Genomic DNA, 20,428 nt, shown 5'->3' on the forward strand with positions numbered 1-20,428 from the left:
CGCCTCTTTTTTTCTTCTTTGCGTCATGTGCTGTTTGGGGTGTTTTTTGGAAGGGCCATCCTGCGTGACACTGCAGTGCCACTCCTAGATGGGCCAGGTGTTTGTGTCGGCCACTAGGGTCGCTTATCTTACTCACACAGCTACCTCATTGCGCCTCTTTTTTTCTTCTTTGCGTCATGTGCTGTTTGGGGAGTGTTTTTTGGAAGGGCCATCCTGCGTGACACTGCAGTGCCACTCCTAGATGGGCCAGGTGTTTGTGTCGGCCACTAGGGTCGCTTATCTTACTCACACAGCTACCTCATTGCGCCTCTTTTTTTCTTCTTTGCGTCATGTGCTGTTTGGGGAGTGTTTTTTGGAAGGGACATCCTGCGTGACACTGCAGTGCCACTCCTAGATGGGCCAGGTGTTTGTGTCGGCCACTAGGGTCGCTTATCTTACTCACACAGCTACCTCATTGCGCCTCTTTTTTTCTTCTTTGCGTCATGTGCTGTTTGGGGAGTGTTTTTTGGAAGGGCCATCCTGCGTGACACTGCAGTGCCACTCCTAGATGGGCCAGGTGTTTGTGTGGGCCAGGTGTTTGTGTCGGCCACTAGGGTCGCTTAGCTTAGTCATCCAGCGACCTCGGTGCAAATTTTAGGACTAAAAATAATATTGTGAGGTGTGAGGTATTCAGAATAGACTGAAAATGAGTGGAAATTATGGTTTTTGAGGTTAATAATACTTTGGGATCAAAATGACCCCCAAATTCTATGATTTAAGCTGTTTTTTAGTGTTTTTTGAAAAAAACACCCGAATCCAAAACACACCCGAATCCTACAAAAAAAAATTCGGTGAGGTTTTGCCAAAACGCGGTCGAACCCAAAACACGGCCGCGGAACCGAACCCAAAACCAAAACACGAAACCCGAAAAATTTCAAGTGCACATCTCTAATGTATACACCTTTATGGTGCAGATGAGTAATACAGAAATACATGACTAAAAAAAAAAAAAAAAAGCTGCAATACATCCATCTCTAAATTATATAGAATATGTACTTATAATTAATGTGTTAAAAGTCCTATTTATAAACTACGAGTACCCAGCCTGTCAAAATAACGGAACAACATAACAGTAATGTTAGCGCCAGCGGCTGTGTGCGGCCAAACGGAGCAACACTTAAATTGGTCCATCGTGCGCCATTTAGCGGCAAAACATTTGAATTCCCGCCAGAAAGGATAGGAGCAGCGTTAGTCTTTTATTATATATGATAAATAAATAGTCTTGGAAAAATAAATCTACTACTGTCTGATTTATTTTTATTATACTGTAAAAAAGTAAATGAACAATAGCAGCAAACACATCTCTAATTCATTTTTGATGCTTTACTAATAAAGACCTTTATATTTCATGACATTTTTGAGTGCATTATATTCAACAATATTCATAATATTCAACAATTCTAATATATCCTTCAAAGTTTGATGAACAGCTGTTTCTTTATGCCATTATAAACCAATATAAACCCCCAAAACTTACTGTTCCAAGTGAATTGATAATAATACATGTATCATTATTTTAAAACCAGAAGAGGCACTGTATTTTTATAGTTTATGAATCATACTTTTACATGACTCCATGGTGATGAGCCTGGCTTTGCAAAATCATTGCTTTGTCAAATATATGAGTCTCATTGGTCAGTTTTCTTCAGTAATAGTCCTGCTCTAAACTAATTTGCTGCACCCGCACACAACAACAACCTGAGCAAATAAGTTTTTAAACATCAGATTTTTATGCCATTATTTAAAATGTCTGTTATCAATTATTTTCCTGATGAACTAATGAAAGTGTTAGCCACATGATCCAGGGATATCATGCACCTCATGTGTGAGGAAACCGCATGCACATCTCCAGCGCATTTCCACAAAACTTTTGCACAGGGTGAAAGTACCTAGGGGAAACTACAACAGGATTCGTATGCTTTACCGACAGACGGGATGATGACTGTCAGTATACCGACAGCGGAATCCCGTCTGTCGGAATCCCGCCAACGAACCACCTTGTGGGTTCACCATGCTTTGGGCCCGGTGGCTCGCTTCGCTTGACACAGGTTATATTCTCATTTAGTTGATGGTGTGGACCCACCAACCTGGTGGGAATGCCCTGCAAAGGTTGGTATTCCGTCGGGGCGGTATTTCACCGGCTGACGGGATTCTGGTGTCAGTCTCCTGAACCCCGACAGCTGGTATTTTAACTGCATCCCCCTACAACAACTGTGGGGTATCCGAATGATAGATCTACACTGTCTAGTTAGACACTCAATAGCTTGACAGGTGCAAAAGGTTGACAGGTGAAGGTCAATAGGTACAAAGGGTCAACATGACATTGGTCAACACGTGTTTTGTTTTCATGCCGCGAAGATTGATGATACTATTGATGCTTGTTACAGAACAGGAAATATTCAAGGTGCATCCAAAACCCCAAAAAAACATTTGTCGACCGTTTGTTTGTGTCAACCATTATGTCGATCTTTTGACCCTGTTTACCATAACCACTGTTGACCTATTGTACCTGTCGACCTAATGCATGTCGACCTATTGACATCTATCTATATGGTGTACATCTTCTATCAGTGACGTGCGGTGGGGTGAGGCAGAGCCTTTCCTGTCATACTCTATGCCAGAATTTTGACTATATAAAGTATATGAAAAATACAAATAATTTATTAGAAATGTCTTGTATTACTCTAATCATTTTTATAGTCAAAATTACAAAGTCAATGACAGGTGAGGCAGTGCCACCCCTGCCTACCTTGTACACACAGCTCTGATCAAAACTCACCAAACTTCCAGCAGTATATACTGGTGCACCTGTGTATAATGCACACATACACCCTTGGGCTCATATATTGTGTGTAACTCTGACTCCGGTACTAACCAGTGACTCCTCAGCCATTTACCTAACCACACGTCCCGGTCTCCTATACACCCCAACTGTGGATATCCAAAATATCTTTAGTTTGTATGGTGGGGCGATTTCTTTGTCATTACACATGCGTATAAGTTGTGTGCATGGACCATGATGGTCTTGTTACAGCAGCTGCAAAGAGTATTTATTTTCAAAGTTATTGACAGCCATGGGCCGTGTGTGGGAGGTAACGGGGGAGTGGGCGCAGTAGCGGATCTTGTCACGGGCAAGCAGGACTTTCGGAGGGCGCTGCACCATGGCAAGATCCGCTACTGTGCTCCCCGCTGTGAAGGGAACTAGACACTACCCGTCTAGTTTCCCTTCGTGGAGAGGACCTTTGCTGTGCGGTGCGCGATGACGTCCTCACGCACCACACAGCATTGTGGGACTGACACAGACGCTAGGGGTCATAATTGACCTCGTGTCTATCTGTCCCATAGATCCGAGGAGAGGAGCGGCACCGGCGGAGGTCTGCAGCGGTCGGGAATCAGGAGTGGGGATAGTAAGTATTAATTATTATTTTTTGTGTAAGCGGCGCTACTCCTACAGGGGGCACAAATGGGGGCACAACTCTACAGGGGGCGTAACTGACCACGCCCCCTGTATGAAGCCACGCCCCTATTTTCCGCCCAGGGCGCCAAAAGGGCTAGAACCTGTCCTGAGTGGGTGACTCAAACACAGGTGTATCGTGAATGGGGTGTGTCACAGCTTGTGACTGCGATCCAATACACAGTTACAATGGTGTCTTATGACCAGGGGCCATGCTGCAAGACTATAGGGTTACGCAAAAGGTTGATGTTTGACCAATGATGGTTATATGCAAGTGGTGGTTCAGAAACGCTTGCGACATTTGCATATATCCGTACAGCCACTGTGTACAAATTTGCAGCTGCCACGGCATTTGTGTACATATTTGAATCAGTCCCTACTGTACGTCATTACTCTTTAATATGTGTATGGAGACATTCTAATTTAAATTCCCTTGTGGAGAAACCTCAGTAAGTAATCAAATTAACTTCTAGAATTTGTCTACTTACCATGTTGCACAACATTTCTGTGGGTTGATGACCAACATGCTTTGGACACTAATACAAGTTGTATGTGTACTATGCCATGTGGAACACTAAGGGTGTACCTCAAGGGGTCATTCTGTGTCAAATCAACACACTTATTGTTAAAATTTTACCTCACCAGCTCAGATTTTGATCAAATTTGGTATATGAAGAATAGAAATGTAATCTAAAAAAATACAAAATGTATTTAAATATCTTATGCCGTTTAACATGTAAAGTTTTCAAAAATCTGTCAAAAACGCACAACCAGCATATTTTCAAATCGCCATAGCAGCTCTCCTAATTAAGCTAGAGCAGTGATATACAACACAATAGGCTTTGTGAGGAAAACCATTTTCCAAATTCAAACTGACATTTTTGATTATGATTATCTCAAAAGGTGCGTCGACAAAAAAGTAAAAAATAAAATAAAATCAGGAAATAGTCTATACTAATGTTAAATGTTTGTCAAATTTTAAAAGTGGGAGGATAATGGGTTCAAAGATTAAAAATTATTTTAAAGCAAGTTCATTTCTTCATAAAAGCTGGGTGTATTACAAGCAATAATAAGTAATAATAGATGAAATCAGTGTGTTGATTTGACACAGAATGACCCAAAGAATTTATTTGGATTAAAAAAAACAATGTCATTATTGTAATTTTTTTTCTTTTGGTTCTAGTTTTGACTATTCCTCTACATTACAATATGTTTGGTCTTTTACCAACATTTTCAATTTGTTTTAGGGTTTTAAAAACATTGAATAGTGAAATCTTACTCTAAATTATTGTCATAATTAAATATACTATGTTGCTCACTCACTGCATATCAATATGTACCAGTAGAGCAGCACTAAATATTGTACTGAAATATTTCCATCAGTTACACCAGTGGTTCTCAAAGTGTGTGCTTAGCGGCTGTGGGGGGAGGAACATGATGTGGCCCGAGTACCCAAGGAATTTGCATGCATAACTTGGTGATCAGTACCTGCATGTGGGGGAGTGGTGCAGGCGGAGCAGAAGCTACAAGTGAAAACGGAGAACGGAAACAGGCTCCAACAATGATGGATTGTCACCATGCATTTCTTTGTCACCCCCCAAGGCCCCACTGTGTTTGTCACCATGTCATCCCCAGGCCCCAGCATGTTACTATGTCACTCCTCAGGCCCCAGTGTATGTGTCACAATGTTCCTCTTCCCCAAGCTCCTGTGTTTATGTTTGTATGTGCCCCCCCCCCACGATTAGTATGTATATCACTGTACCCATCCAGTTCATAATATATATGTATCCATGTCGCCCCCAGGCCCATGTGTCTCTTATCCTTTTTTTCTTTGCCTATTACTCCTTTTATAGCTGTCCCACCACCTTTTAACATTTACTCTCACCACCCACCTTTCCCCTGTGCCCTACAGAAACCACTATTTCTCTTGCCTTGCACTTTCTCCTCCCACCCTCTATACTACTTACCTTCCTTCCCATCTTCTGCTGAAGGCAATGGAGTCCTGCTGGCAAGGGGTCAGAAGTGAAAAGTAGAAACCAGAGGATGGCAGGTAAGTGCAAGTAAACATCATTTTATGAATTGTTGCCATGCGCTAATAGCCTAATGCAGAAGTTTTTATAGAAATCTCCTATAGAAGGTAATCTATCGCTACAGATTGCAGTCCCCATTATTAATGGGGACTACGGTCTGACCCTTATGTACCAAGCTCCAAAAAGCATAGCTCTCCAGAGTGTAGCCCCGCTGGCACCTAGGGGTGCCGCAAAAAAAGTTTGAGTCACTAGGGTGCCATGAACCAATAAAGTTTGGGAACCACTGAGTTACACCATTGCATGATCCCATCCACCCAATCAAGAAATGGCTACCAAAACAGTTACCGACAACAACAAAGATAATGGAAATTGTTGTTTGGGACAATAACAGAGATCTCTTTCTGCTGCACAAAGGAATAAGCCATTGGGACTCCAATCCAGCTGATCATCTGGTGGAGAGGTACAGTACGAGGTACTCAAGGCACTGAATCTACCACAGCGGGGACAGGAGAGTTGATAATACTGTACATAGAGACAGAAAGCAAGCTCTGCTGGGAAGACACCCATCCTTATAACAGGAAACCAGCAAACTTTCTTAGCTAGATTAGATTGTACTGTACAAATGGGATCCAGTTGTTAGGTCGACACGGGTATTAGGTTGACATGTACTAGGTCGATAGGTCGACATGAGTTTTTCACGTTTTTCACTTTTTGGACTTTTTCATATTTTACAGTCCACGTGGACAAGAATTGGGAACGGTAACCTGTGCCGAGTGCATTGGTAGTGGAGCGAGGTATCTTGCCCGAAGCATGGCGAGCGAAGCGACACGGGACACTAATTGGGGTTCCCCGTCACTTTGCGAAGAAAACAACACAAAAAAGTCCAAAAACTCATGTCAACCTTTTCACCTGTCGACCTAGTACATGTCGACCTAATGTCCATGTCAACCTTCAGTGGTCAACCTAATGACTATCGACCTAAGTTGAGTCGACCCAACGACCCATACCCATATAAATATTGGACAATTGGTATATAAAAGGTACAAATAGGAGTATTTCATGGTTAAGATGAATACAGACACTCCCTGCTGTTGTAATTGTGGGATTTCCTTCTTACTGCATGAGCCTATTCTGGGGTTACATTTCCCAATCTTCTGGAAATCCAGGTAGTTCATGGAAATCTATAAACCAATAATGCAAATACAGTACCTCTACGACAGAGAATAACCCAAATCTCTTTGACAATACTTGTTGATGATAAGTACAGTATGATCTTTGAAAAGCCTGAAGGTCTACCTAATTCCAGTCTGTTGGAGGAGAAAAAATAGCAGTGACGTGCGGTCAGATAAGCAGGAGAGCGAGTCTCACCTGTCATACTCCAGTACACTTCAAAATTTTGACTATAAAAATTATTGGAATAATACAAAGATATTTCTAAATTATAAATATAATCTTTGTATATTTCTAATCATTTTTAGTCAAAACTCTGGAGTGTACTGGAGTATGGTGAGTGAGGCTCTACCTTCCCTACTTATATGAACGCACAATGTGTCTGTTGGAGGGGCCCAGGTCCCGCTGCCCGACCCCTGCCCGTTGCAGACAGCAGGCAGGCAGGGAGGCTGACTGCTTACTGCTTCAGCAGTCTCTCTCCCCCAGTGCAGCACACTGCTATGTGCTGGGCTAGGAAGAGAGGCAGCAGCAGTCAGCCTCTCTCCTATGTGCGGTGGGAAGGCAATTGCACCTTGCCCACCTGTTGGCCACGCCCCCTCCCATTCCCGGGGTCAGGCAGAGCTGTCGTTGCCCCTGATAGAGGCACCCTTTGAAATAATGGCTGTGTAACTAGTTGAGTCTATAATACAAGTTACCTGGGGCACCAGTCTAATCTAATCTAATCATAACGGACAGTCAAAATAAAACTATAGCTACAGAATCCATGTCTTTTTCAGAATATCGATCTCAAAGCTTAAACCTGACCAACTAATGAATCACATTTATGTTGAAAATCATAAAAGAAATATGCAAGTTGTTTAACATGACTCACCTAAGTAAACTGGCTTATTACTCCCACACAAATGGTTTCAGGATTAATAAAATCCTGATGAGTAAGTTTAAAAAAAAAAAAAAAGTGGTGAACCAATGTACCAGAAGTGGTTTATACATAATTTCCATTAAATTTTTATATTTACACATATATGTATCCTATTAAATGCGGTGATTACCCGCACGGTAACAACAGGCTTTTTAGTACAATAATACCTTCGGGCTATTCAATTACAGTGTGTTTTTACCATGCAGTAAAGCACCCGTTATCGGGCAATAACACATGGGATCTGGGGTAAGTTCCCGTTCCCATGTGTTATCATCTGAAAATGAGTCTCCTGAGGATACTTATCGGGGATTCTGCTTTGTGTGCCTGAGGCACGCAAAGCAAAAACCCTGATAAGTGCCTGCTTATGGGGCTAATTGGATAGCCCTAGGAGAATCCATTAGCTGCAGTAATTCACCACAGCTAATTGGATACCGCCCATATAATGCAAGGTTTTACCATACCTAATATATAAAACAGGCATAGACCTACTGTAAATATGGTAATTATACTCACAATTTTATTACACATTATATTATATTCTTATTAAACACTGATTGTAGAGCTTACAGTAACCTGTGTGGAGTTTGTATATACTCCACGTGCTTACGTGGGTTTCCTCCCACATTCCAAAAATATACTGGTAGGTTACTTGGCATTCTACAAAAATCCCTAGTGTGTAAGTGTGTGTACACGTGTTTAGGGCAGACCAAATGGGCCAAGTGGTTCTTAAATTCGATGTTTCTAACAATTAAAAGACCTTGCCTACAAGACAGAAGGTGATTAAAACACTAGTTAGTTGTTTGAATTTGATTTTGAGAGAAAGATTTTTTCAACCTAACAGCTAATATTTAATTTTTGTATTCATAACTCCTAGGATGTAAGCTTATGTAAAGTGGTGCTGCTATTTGCGGTTACATATAATAATCTTATTGTATGCTTAAGTGCAGTAATGCTGCTATCTCCTGTATGTTTTTCATAACCATGTAAAGGGAACCATGCAAAAATTCTTGCAAAATCTCTCCCGCGGATTTTGAAGTAGAAAGTCCCATTGTATCTCTGGTGTATGCTGAAAGATGGCTGGAAGTTGAGATTTACTACCCTTATTCGGGCTATCCTTTATGGATTCAAGCTAGAACATGTATGCTAACTTGTAATCTAGATCAAATAAATATTTTTACGTTAACTAAACTTTTGTGCCTGTTATTACTCTCTTAAGGTCCATACACACTAGACGATGTTGCTCTGAGCGACGTCGTCTAGTGTTTCCCCTCCCAGGCCGGGCAGTCAGCGCTTGCTCGTACACACTGGGCGATATGACCGTTCATATCGCTCAGTGATGTCATGCATCAGCCGGCCGTGCATGCAGCTCCTGGACAACAGTGCAGATAGAGTATGCATGCACTGCCGTCAGCGACGATCGTTGCCGACCCACGGGGCCGTGCATCGATAGTTGTTGGCGGCATACACAATTGCCGAGAAAATGAGCGACGTCGCTCAGGAAGGGGGAAAATGTTGCTCATTTTCTCGGCAAGTGTGTATGCACCATTAGGGGGGTATTTATTAAAGTTCAGAGAGAAATAAAACTGTTAGAGATACAGTACTAGCCAATCAGCTTCTGCCTTACATTTTACAGGCTGTGTTTGAAAAATGACAGGTAGGAGCTGATTGGTTGGCACTTTATCTCTCACAATTTTATCCCTTTCCAGGATTTGAAAAATACCCCTTTAGAATTAATATTTCACAATTGAATAGTTTTCATTTAATTCCCACAAACCATCAATATGGGGAAAGATGGGACTATATATCGGTATATTTGCTATGAAAAGTTCCCCAGTCCTCTACTGGATCCTTGCCTATTCATTTGTTGTACAGGTTATATCCCAGGGAATTGCAGAATATAGCAAATCAATCCCTATAGAAGTGTTATTAAGCATATCCAACAGGATAAGATAGATGCTGCTATGTCTGTAGTGAGAAAGCACAGGCTCGACACAAGATCTAAAGGTGTGTATCTTTGCATCTGATGTCCAAGTCCATGTTTTAGTCTTGACAGTAGAAAATACATTTATGGCCAAACGGTAGGTGCTGTCTGAGACCCTGGAAAAGGTGTTGGCAAGGTAAACTATAAAGTCTACACCAGCACGAGCAAATAAAATGTAAAGATATTTATTAAAGAATTCTGATAAAATCATGGAAGAATAGACTATCCCTTTGGTCCCAAAATAAAAAATTATAAACAGTAGAAAGCATGGGCTGAAGAGAATGAATTCAATAAGTTTGTTCTAAGAATAAGATATTTTCTGAGGTTACCAGCTGAAAGATCATGTTTCGGCATGCATTTATTAAAATTAACCTTGGATACTGGAGCCTGAACCTAGATGGGAGCATACACTTCTACAGTAAGTTCTACAAACTGAATGCTGTTTCTAAGGTTAATGCTCGCTATATGCCGTGTGTTGATAAAGTAATTGAAAGATTGGAAACAACTCACTACCTCATTACTTTGTATTTATCAAACGTTTACCCGCACGTGTTACTAACATACAGGGTAGATGGTAATATGACATCCTCTGTTACAAGGACTCAACAAATGACCATGATGGAATGATGGATACAGTTTAAGACCCTACAGAAACCTTAAAACAGCCTACCTAGAAACTAGCCAATATACTTTCCATAGACCACCATGTGTAGACACATTTACCCAGTGTACAAGTGGAAACAGATTCCATTAGAAGCTGGTCTATCTCATCCCAGATAAGTTGTATATGTGGATGGAAGAGGTAACTCATTGTAAGTCATTTGATGAAATCTTAAATTTATTGTAAGAAGTTATTCAGATTTGTCTTCTGCTCATATAATAAAGGAGACAAGTAAGAATTCCTAGAAGCACTAGGAAATGCTTGACATTATATAGTAGTACTGGATTTAGGTCTTGTGTGTTGTAAAACAATGGAGAATGTCAGTAGATCTTTGTATAAAACATGCTGCTGAATGTTCTGATAACTATTGTATTTCCAAAGCGTCCGTGGATCACATGACCTTTCCTAAAACTCTCAAATCAACTCCATGCGCACTCAGGTAGTCATTTCTGGCACATTTCCCGCTCTATTTCAAGCATAAGACAGTCACACCTTTTCTTAAATTCCTGACAGTGTTTAACATTATTGACCTACCTGCTACAGAAATTGTAAAAGTGTTTTATGCAGCATTTTTAGAAGTAAAAGTTCCTACCTTTGTTCAATTCTCTAAACTAATATTTGCATTATAAATTATTAAGCAACTTCAGAAGCATGAATGGAACTGGCGTTGGTGATGGTGGAGTGGATATCAATTAGAGATTAGGATATCAATCCCAGGATTTATGCAATAAACAGTGCTTTCCTGTGACTCATTTATTATTACTGCATATAAAGCTGAACAACTGTTCATGTACAGTAGCCATCTACATTACAAAACAGTGACACACAACAACAGCAGTAACACAACAATTAGAGTAGTAGGTTAGCAGCAACTATAAACGCTCATGTTTTTTACGGCTATGCAAGGGCACTTCATGATGTATTTGAGGAGTCTTGGTACTTTAGATATGCTCCCTAAATACGCCAAGTTTTTCTGCAGAAAACACCAGGTAGCCCAAGTGAGGGCCATACCATTTTCATGCACATTGATGTAGTCATGTGAAAAGCCACTGTATATCAAGTTTTCATAAAAGGGAAACAAAGACCTGGAGCCTAACCACTAACTGCAATTGTTCACATGAAAAAAAATCACTTCTGATTTAGGAAGTGCTGCATATCATGCCATAATATCCCTTTAAATAAAGACACCGATGATTTACACAGGTTCTGTGGCTGGCTAATTTCAAGACTGCATTTCTCTGGTTTTACTCAGCCACAGAACCTGTGTAAATCAAAGGTGTCCTGGATTTAATGGATATTATGGAAAGCGTATGCATATCATTAACACCTTCAGTGGTGGGTTTTATTAAAAAGTACATACCTCCCATGGTGTGTTTTCAAATTTTGGGAGTGCAGGGGCTACAGTACAAGGGGGGTGAGGGTGGTGGTGTGGGTGTGTGTGTGTGTGTGGGGGGGGGGGTAGATTTCCCGGCATACCACTGAAAGGGTTAATGCAAGTGATGACATTCATGTACTCACTGTGGGCTCCATTTAAAGTTGGGAATAAGTCCAAGCTACATATTTGCACCTGGACAAACCATGTTGCAATGTAGGGGTGCAAGTACATTTTATTTTTTTGCATGCAAGCTTTCACTCCTCTGTTCCAAGTCTGTTAGACTCATGCTGTTGAGTATATCTAAGCTTTATACTATATTTGTAGAAATCTTTATATTGTTTCCAAACCATGTTAACTTCACAGCAGTTTTATGCTGAATGCAAGCATCTAAAATGTAAATGTGATATCTTCATCTGATATTACTTTTCAGGAGTTATACTGAAATGCACTGTTTTTGTATGATACTGTATATTAACCACCAACAGATGCAAGATTCAATAAACTTTATTAATACACAATGCATGATAATTTGATTTTTTCTTTTAAATCAACATGTTATGCATACGTAAAAATTAAGCACTGAAAATGTAAACATACATGTTTGAAAAAACATTTAATTTACCTGCACGTTACTTCCAATCTCGTAACTATTTATTTTGGTGGGAGGTTATTTCCATTGAGCCTGAAACCCAGCAGACAATGTAGCTGTTGCTTCACAAACACAGATTTCTACATTGTGTGCCAGGTGCATGCCAAAATCTGGACAGTCATGTTCCATTTTTCGCTTCTAATCACTTGTGGAGAATATGCCTGTACCCCAGTGTCTGAAAGGTTATTATCCAATGCTGTATCAAGCCATGTTCTAGGGACAACCAGAAGCAAGACTAACTGCACATTTTTACCAATAAATGGTCCTGCTTGTAAAAGAACGGGATGTGATGTGATGTAGATAATGGTGTTAGAGACCCAGTAGCCAGATGTAGCTGCTGACCAAAACTACAGAATCTACACTGGTTACTGAGCGACCAGCATCACTATAATTGCTGTGTTCATTTTCTTGCAAACCACTTCGTAAGGCCTAGAAAAAAAAACACAAGATGTATTTTAATGTCTGAATTTACATAGAAGATATAACATTTTAAAGTGGTTATGTCATACTGTACATACAACCCGCGTCAGTGTCTTTATTTCATACATACAAAACGTGCCGTTGTCTTTATGTCATACATGCAACCCCTTGCCACTCTCTTTATGTCACACATACAACCCACACTGGTGTCTTTATGTTATACATACAATACGCACCAGTGTCTTCAAAAGGATTTGTAGATTTCATTTTGGTACAAACAAAAAACAGCATTTGCATTCCTCCTTACAGAGATCCAATGGCATAAGCCATCTAAATGTCTTATTCATCACATTCTCTTGTTGTACATGGCACAGTGGCAGCGGAGATGGAGAGGGGAAAAGATAAGTAACTGAAAAAGCTCTATGAGGGAGATGTATTAATCCTTGGAGAAAAATTGGAGAGGTTACCCATCGTCACCAATTAGCATCTGTCATTTATCTAGCACAGTCTATCAAATGACAAAAGCTGGCTGGGTGCTTTGCAAAACGTCTCCACTTTATCTCTCCCCAAGGCTTGATACATCTCCCTTTACATTTTCAACCATACCCTGAAACCGCACATGTTCATTAAGGGCCATTCAGCCCTCCTCAAACCTTTTTTCCTGTCTCCTCATCTTTTCCCATTTCCCCTTCTGGTTATACTCCCCATCTCTATCCTAGACCGTGAGTTCTCATGAGCATGGCTTTCCACCTCTTGGTTCTCAGTCTGCACTATCCTCGTCTCCAGTGCGCATCCTTGACCATGCGTGTTACTGTTATTGACAGTCACTAATGTATACCCCTTTCACACAACACCTATGATGCAACCGGGTCAGGTGTCAGTTTTATGCTACGGGATGTCGACCCTGGACACGACCAAAGGTTTCCCGGGATTGACCATGGTAAGCTACGCTGTGAAAGGCATAACCCAGGTCATGCCTAAAATGCGCTGTTTGGAGACTCAGGAGCGCTTGGAGATGATATCATCTCCAAGCATCAACTTTAGATGATGCACTGGGAGACACAGGTCAAGTCTGAAAGGCGAAGACACAAGAATAACCTAGTTCCATCCTGCGGAGCACATATGAACACTGCTTGGTCGGAACCAGTATTTTGGTCTGAAAGAAGTATTCGATGACTTAAAGGAATATGCATCAAAGCTTAGAGAGATAAACTACTAACTCAGATTCGGTCATTGTACAGGCTGTGTTTGAAGTTTACAGTTCTGATTGATAATGTGGAGACAGGTTAAGTACCAATCTCCAAGGTTTGATAGAAGAAGAAAGAAGAAAATTAATAAGGAAGAAGAAGGAGGAAGAAGGAGGAAGGAGAAGAACACTATATTGGTTCTAACCCAGTGGTTCTCAAACTCAGCCCTCAGGAGTACAAACCGTTCACGTTTTCCAGGTCACCTGGCAGGAGCACTGTGTATCACCAACTGTTACATTTTAAAAATCCACAGGTAACCTGGAAAACATGCACAATGCAGGGTCCCGAGGACAGAGTTTGAGAATCTGGGTTCAAACCAATATTATTTCACCTATGTTCTTTTCCTTACCGATCTCCCAATGTTTCTCAGAATAAGTTCTCACAACAAAACATCCATGGAAAAATTACTTCTGTCTAAATCAATATAGATGACAGCGTTCTGAATCAATGTTTCACCCACTGGGATGACTGTAGCATGATACCAGGCTTGTGGTTAGTGCATGGGCCCTCATTCCGAGTTGTTCGCTCGCTAGCTACTTTTAGCAGAAATGCAAACGCAAAGCCGCAGCCCTCTGGGAGTGTATCTTAGCATAGCAGAATTGCTAACGAAAGATTAGCAACTAGGCTATTAAGTATTTCCTTGCAGTTTCTGAGTAGCTCCAGACCTACTCCTAGATTGCGATCACCTCAGTCCGTTTAGTTCCTGGTATGACGTCACAAACACGCCCAGCGTCCGGCCAGCCACTCCTCCGTTTCTCCAGCCACTCCTGCGTTTTTACCTGGCACGTCTGCGTTTTTTTTAGCACACTCCCTGAAAACGGGCAGTTTCTGCCCAGAAACATCCACTTCCTGTCAATCACACTACGATCAGCAGAGCGATTGAAAAGCTTAGTTCGCCCGTGAGTAAAATAGCATAGTTTTGTGTAAAATTGCTTAGCGCGTGCGCCCTGCTGTGCATACGCATGCGTAGAACTGCCAAATTTTAGCCTATTAGCAATTCTGCTAAAAATAGCAGCGAGCGAACAACTCGGAATGACCACCATGGTCCCAAGTAACCTGGAAATCACCTTAATGTGCCTTAGCCAATGGACAACCTTAACCATTGCACAGAGTTTGAAAGCCCAAAGTAAATCATTTTATAAGAAATTAAGTTGATTTTTAATTAAAAAAGAACTTTTAAGGAATTCATCTCTTATTCATTTTATATCCACTTGGACCTGCATAAACCTCAATTGACAGCTTTCCTTTCTGCCCCCTGAAGGAAGGCATTATCTTTGAAGTCTATAAAAAGTTTCACTTAGGAGGGTGGAGGGAGATGGGTCAAGTCTTCAAGATAGATAAAGTTGTCCTTAGCCACCAATAAGTTTCTCACGGTCATTTTACAGACTGTGCTTACATTTGTTTTTAGCTGGAAGATCCTTGGATGCTATGGGCAACCTGGGCAGACTAGATGGGCCAAGTGTTTATCTGCCATCAAATTCTATGTTTCCCCACTTTATCTCTCTCAAAGCTTTGATACATCACTTGGTACCGAAAATACTAGACATAACTCAAAGCTACAGTATACATATTTGTATAATTGTGGGAGTAATAAAACAAAAATGCTTGTTTATGTAAAATTAACTTGTGCTAGTGCTGTAATTCTCTCAAAAAAATACATAGATGTAAAAGCTGAAACTTATACTTAAAATATGTGGCCTAATTAAACATAAAACTTTGAAGGTGGTTATTCAAAAACACCCACAAAGTGCCCAGGGGAATGACAGACATTAGAGAAAAAAGTTCACATGTAAGAAAACATATTATTAAATGGGTGCAGTTTCATTAGCATTGAGTAAATACTTGCCAATGTGAGAAACAAATGCAGCAAAGCTACTAAACAATAGAGGTTGTACACTAGAGGGGAGCTGGGACAATAGTGTACATGTATTAGATTGTGCAATGAATATGAAATAAGCTGCCTAGAGGGCTGTTGAGTCATACGTACAGGCTTGCTATTACCTGCTGAGAATAGTTTTATATCATGTATTTCTTCATTCAATATGGTAGTTCGCATGCATTTTTAAGAGAACAAATACCACAGCTGCCAATATTTTATAATGGTTTTCAGGTACACTTTGCATTTGAAAGGAGTCACCTTCAATAATTATTACGTTATAAAGTTTAATTTTTCAGTAGTGAAAATAGGGTCATTTCCAAAGAGCCATTCTTAAAATACTATGATAATTAGGGACAGTTGACAACTACATCACAACTGATAAGAAGGAATTATTATATATAGTACACATGAACACCTTCTCTGCATTCCCTGTATAGCTGTAAAGGCCGTTTCTTGCCATCAAGAAAGGCTTCAATATACTTTGATAGAAAAAAAGTATGCTTCTATATCTTATTTACAATAAACCAAATGTCACAACGCCGGCTGTCAAAATCCTGGCACCAGAATCTCGACACGTGGCCAGAAGATGGGCGCTGGAATACGGTCATCATTCGAAACACTGACGCCAGAATCCTGATCGTAAGTGTGCTGGTGACTGTTAGGGTTAGCCCCCAAAACCATATCCCTCCCCAAATAACACCTCTGAGATGCTGGGTGAACCAGATGTTCTTATTACCACATTCCTCCCAATTTCTTTCAACTTAGGACGAATTGAGTCAACTGCGGAAGACCCTTCATAATGGAAAGATACCTGTTATATGTGTTTTAGTTTTAAAAATAGCTAGAGTAGACAAATATTGAAATTAGGTACATAGACTTGGCACAAGATACCAAAAAAACTACACCATAAAGAAAATGTCATACTATTTCCCTTTAAGACTAAGACAATTGCACTTTCAGCAGCTTAAATCTCCTTTCCCTTTCCCTTCAGGAAACACGTGCAAAACGAAAATTTCTTTCTTTTTTTTCTTAAACAGGAAAATGTGAAGTATGTCTATGCAAATTAAATTGCATCAGACATGTATAATGCACTGAAGGTAACAGGTTGCTGAAAGACTCCAGGGCACCTCTGGAATAATGGATTTTATTTTTTGTTTCAGACAAGTTCCTTTATACAACTTTGGGGTCTATTATAAAAGCAAGAAAATTCTTTTCTCTAGCTGTTTAGCTGGAAAAAGCATATATATTTGTCTCTCCATATACACGTTTTCATTGTGCTTCTCATGACGATACAGCCCCCATAGCTCGCAATGGGGGGTGGTGCATGCCAGCAATTTAGAGATAAGAAAAGCTTTGCTTCGCTCATGTTTTGGTCAAAACATAATGGCATCTCTTAATATATGTTTACTAAGCTGAGGAAATGGAGTGAAGAGCCTACCCTCCTCCACAATGCATTGCTTAGCTCCACACCCAGTTGCAAAAGATGGCACTACAGAAGAAAGTTTGAGACTTCTCTTCACCAGGACAGGTGGTTTTTGTAACCACCGTCTCAGCGAATATGTATTTGTAAATATCATTGTCACGAAGATACAAATTATACCATAAAAGGCTGATAATTATGTTCACCATTGCATACAGCTTATATATAGCCTTCTTAGTCTGAATTACTTTCTATTATGTTTTTGTACATCCGATCTCGTCCTGTTGCGCTTTGGACCCACCTTTGAAAAGTGCCACTTTTTTTTTATCTCATGCTTTATGTTTCCCTCCTGTACTGCTTTAGAAAAAGTATTGGCCCTGGAGACTTGGAATGACAGCTATCTAAATGAATGACGACAACTGTTCAGAAGCAGACTATCACTCCAGTCTGTTAGATCTCACCCTGTTCAGATGCATAATAAAACTAATCATTTGATGCAGCTGATAAACATAGATCCTGGTAAATCACAAACATCTATAGTCTGCTATAACATCCAATTTCCTTAGTGCACACATGGCCCATCTCTTTATATTCAAATGCTTGTTCCAGGGCTGTGAAACCACTGCTTTTCAGGTTGGTGGCTTCCAATTAGACCAGCCATAAACTAATGGACACAAAAAAAAAATGTGCAAAAAGCTGGACTTCTTGCAAATTTCTGCTCACCCTTCAGGAAGGGGCGAGGAACAATAATTGAGTGTCTGTGGTATTCGCACAACAAACTGAGCAAATATTTTTGTTACTCTGTCATGCACAGGGCAGCAATTTAACTGAATCGCCCCAAAGTACCTATTTCCTTTGTTTTGTGCCTAATGCGCCAAAGACGTAACATTAGCGGTACTATCCGTTGGACAGCACTGGATAAAAAAAATAAACCTAAGTCATTTTTAAATAATTAAGCATATTTCTTGGTTGACAGCACTGAATAATAAAATGGTAGGACTTGTAGCCAATGTTCATGCTTCGGAAATGCAAATACTTCCTAGGTTACTTAATAATGAAGACACATTCAACTAAGTGCATGTTTATTATTATTTTTAGATCACGCATACCTGAAACCTTGTGACCAGTAATCAAACAATGCAATATCATCAGCTGATCGTCACTTGACTTCACCATTTAGTAAACTGCAGGAATAAAAAAAAGGAAAAAAAAAACACTCTGCTAAAGGACAGATTGAACCTTTCAAAAGAAACCTCCTGCCAAATACCACTCTCATTCACATTTCTTCCAGAGACTACTAGTATGAGCAAGCTCAGCAAGGTGTATTTCTTGCACAACTCACTACGAAACAAGTTCCCAAGTCACATGCAGAACTGAAAGTCATACCTCAACTATTTATTTAATGATATTCATTGCAATTCAATAATAATTATCTTTCTCTCTCATGTAAGTACCTGATGACTATGCTGGGAAAGGTCTAAACATGTTCATGTAATTTATTGGAACATGCTAAATAAGGTCATATAGTGGTCAGTGAGAGCTCCTTTCTGAGAAAAGAATGAAAAAACTTAAGGTATCCAAGTATCATCATTTATTACACTACAATCCTCTGTGTGGCTGCTGCAAAACTACAATGCCCACAATGGCACAGCTATGGGCAGAACAAGGATTATGGGAAATATATCCCAACACTGTTTAGTACAGGAAACATCATGTCTTCATTTATGAATGTAACTATAAACGCTATACACAATGACATTTACTTGTTTGACTGCACAATGTATGGAACGTGTAGTATTTTTTTGCAATAACCACTAAACAGTGGCGTAATTGCACATATTAACTACCACAATGTACAGGTAGTAAGTATTTGTTATTATTACAGTAGTTTAGTGCCACAGTGATCCACAGCACCAGACACTGGAGAAAACAAACGGACATAAAATAGCAACGTACCAGGTAGACATTAAATGAAAACAAACTGTGATAATGAGGGCCCTGCTCATGAGACAATGCACATTCTAAATAAAGAGTGCACAGCTGAAACAATAGCACTAAGGTACTGTACTATTTACTTACTTGTTATGGAGGTCACCAATACCTTAAGCCATGGGCTCCCAAACTGGGTGCCGTAGGATACTTGCAGGGGGGTGCCACGGGTGGTGATCTAGTACCAAATAAACTCATTTTTGGTCAATGGGATAGGCAAATCCAGTTCTAGTGGTACCAATTATAAAATCTGTTGACAATGAAGCGCAACCCTGTCCACCACAACACAACTGACCCTAAAGGTGACAGGCAAAAACTATTTACTTAATTTAATAATTTTAGCAGAGTTTCTTAATAAGAAAAACTTTTGTCTTAGGGGTGCCGAGGAAAAAATGCTGATACTATAGGGTGCCGTGATTCAAGAAAGTTTGGGAACCACTGACTTAAGCCTATTGGGATACTTCATCCAGGATCAGAAAATAGTAAAAAGAAAAAAAGGGAGGAGGATGGATGGAACAAAATACAGACATATTTACTCTTCTGCATTCATTGGGGAAACCAAACAAAGATGAAACAGGCAATCTATCGGTGAATATTCTGTATCAGCAAACATCTCTTACTCATACCCTTTAAATCTACTGGATAAATCATTTATCCTAAAGGTAAGTGAGTTATTTTCATATTATCACTATGGGGCTATTTACAGATATCGCTAGTCCTCCTCCAGTTTCAATGGGGGTCATACACAAATGAAAAAAATCTTTGCATCCATAATTGATGATAGGAGAGCAATCATTTAAGATGTATGGCAGATAACTGATTGTTTTCACATGTGCCACTAGATGTATATCTGATTAGGGATGGCCATTGACCATCGCTGGTTAACAGACCAAACTAAGCTTGTTAATAATCCTCACATTCATCTTTGTGGAAATGTTGCATTTGTAAAGTCTGAAAAATAGTTACGGCTATAAAATGTGTTTCATTTTGCCTCTGGGTATAAAGTTGCCATGCCTAAAAGTAATGGTTAATAAATAATGTAGCCAGTATACTGATGTATTGGTTATATAGTCTGATAGGGAGACTATGGGAGAACATTGAAGTGATAACACTAATGTGTGTGAATAATCCAAACAGATCCCTGGCTCTTCTTAACAAACCAAGAGTTCACTCTTGGCAGTTATTGTGGGTTTCC

The 20,428-nt window shown here is 40.0% G+C and overlaps 1 long non-coding RNA gene across 1 annotated transcript in view; it reads left to right on the forward strand.

Annotated features, from left to right (window-relative positions):
• LOC135051270 (uncharacterized) overlaps positions 1-19,889 on the forward strand; it is a 33,452-nt gene extending 13,563 nt beyond the window's left edge. The window contains exons 2-3 of the long non-coding RNA XR_010242147.1: positions 18,343-18,690; positions 19,610-19,889. This is a non-coding gene — a long non-coding RNA (uncharacterized LOC135051270). The remainder of the gene's footprint in view (positions 1-18,342; positions 18,691-19,609) is intronic.
• Positions 19,890-20,428: the final 539 nt, after the last annotated feature.

The sequence above is a fragment of the Pseudophryne corroboree genome, chromosome 2, assembly GCF_028390025.1.
Source record: "Pseudophryne corroboree isolate aPseCor3 chromosome 2, aPseCor3.hap2, whole genome shotgun sequence".
Classification (NCBI taxonomy): Eukaryota; Metazoa; Chordata; class Amphibia; order Anura; family Myobatrachidae; genus Pseudophryne; species Pseudophryne corroboree.